This window comes from Octopus bimaculoides, chromosome 28 (genome assembly GCF_001194135.2).
Source record: "Octopus bimaculoides isolate UCB-OBI-ISO-001 chromosome 28, ASM119413v2, whole genome shotgun sequence".
In the NCBI taxonomy this organism is placed as follows: Eukaryota; Metazoa; Mollusca; class Cephalopoda; order Octopoda; family Octopodidae; genus Octopus; species Octopus bimaculoides.
The window spans coordinates 6,222,059-6,224,235 of NC_069008.1; positions in this window are offsets into that span (position 1 = coordinate 6,222,059).

A 2,177-nucleotide genomic window follows, 5' to 3' on the forward strand; every position below is an offset into this window, starting at 1 on the left:
ATATATATATATATATATATATATATATATATATATATACATGAGTGTGTATTTGTCTATAACAACTGTTCGTTAAAACATTAATAAATAAGATATAATGAAAATTTAAAAACAACAAATTAAAGTAAAACAACACAAAAATTCAAAAAGTGTGTGTGTGTGTGACAATACCCTGAGAATTACACAAAAGCTGTTACTTTTGAATACTTATGTGTATTTGTGATCACATGAGAGAAAACTTGTGTGGGCATGAATGCATGTCTATGAATATGAATATATTATATATATATATATATAAACATATGTATAAAAGTAGCAATGTATATGTGTATATAAATATATTGTGTATTACATAAATATAATATAAATAATCTAATATATATGTAGGTTATATTTTATACAAATATAATACACAAATATATTATATATAAATATATATATATATATATATATATATATATATATATATTCTACATAACTATAAACATACATATGTGAGTAGATGTGTGTGTGTGTGCGCGCGTGCCCCCACCTGCCTGTTCCTGACCGATTCCTTCAGTCAGACTGTCTCTTGATGTTAACAAATTGCTGTGCCTCACCAAACCTCATAGGAAAGGTATTTCTTAAGGAAGGCTGGTATATCTAACCGAGAGATGGAGTCTGGCTGGCCCAGATGGAAGCGCAGAACTCTGCGACACAGGTGCTGGAGCTTGGGCGGTTGGTAGGGTATTGTGTAGAAATAGACATCTCCAGTTCGGGTCCTGTAATAAGAGAGACAGAATGAGCTATATATATATATATATATATAAAAATTTATACACACACACAAATACACCTATATACACATACATACATACATGTGTGTGTATGTGTGTAGTAATAATAATAATAATAAATTTACAAATATTTAATGCATCACTACTTGCAATTTGATCCAAGTAATATTATTATTATTATTACAACTATATTTACCCCACTGGAATAATGTTTGCCTCTCAAACACCTCTTTCATGGGGCCGAAGAGATGATAGTCCAGTGACGAGGAAGTGAAAACTGTAGTGAAGAATTGGCTCAAAGAACAGTCAACAGAATTTTATGGAGCAGGGAATACATGCTCTCATTTGAAGGTGGAACATTGCTATTGAGAGAAACGGTGACTATGTTGAGAAGTAGGGATGTGATCCACAGAGGACCAGCTTCATTTTGATGTATGATACATGTTCCTGGGTTGGTAATTACACCTGTCCTAAACAAAATGGCATTACTTTTTGACTCACCCTCGTATATATACATGTATATATATGCATTTATATATATATATATATATATATATATATATATATATATATATATATATATATATGCATTTATATATATAAATGCATATATGTATGTATGACTGGTTCCCTGTACAGGTGGCACGTAAAAAAGCACCATCCAAACGCAGTCGATGCCAGGGCTACCCGACTGGCTCCTGTACCAGTGGCACGTAAAAAGCACCCACTACACACTCAGAGTGGTTGGCGTTAGGAAGGGCATCCAGCTGTAGAAACTCTGCCAGATCACATTGGAGCCTGGTGCAGCCACTGGCTCTCCAGACCTCAGTCAAATCGTCCAACCCATGCGAGCATGGAAAACAGACGTTATACGATGTGGGTTTTTTTCCCCAGTTCATTGAAGGCCAACAGGACACGTATCAGGAAGTAAAGCATGATAGCTGACAGCAGGATTTGAAACCCTCTTCACCCCATGGTCTGAGGAGAGTTTCAAACGACTCAACTGATCTGGCTCTGTTTAATCGTTAGCAATACATTATATCTTTTTGCTTGGTGGTGGGCATGGTAGTGGTGTCAGGAGCAATAGTGTTGGTGGTGGGTACGGTGGTGCTGAAGGTGGTGACAATGATGATAACTGTGATGGCAGTGACACTGCTGGTGATAATCACGACGGCAGTTGTGACAGTGGTGGTGGCGAAGTGGGTGTTGGTTGTAGTGGCAATGAAGAAAGTGGGGTGGTGGTGGGGGGTGGGTGGCGGTGTGAGTGATGACAAAGATGACGACACCGAGTTAGAACAAAGTGAAAAAAAAAAAAGGTCAATAAGGAATTCTTGTGGCAACACAGAGAAAGAAACACTGACCAAAGCTTTCAGATTCTACAGAACTTACCCCACGGATACC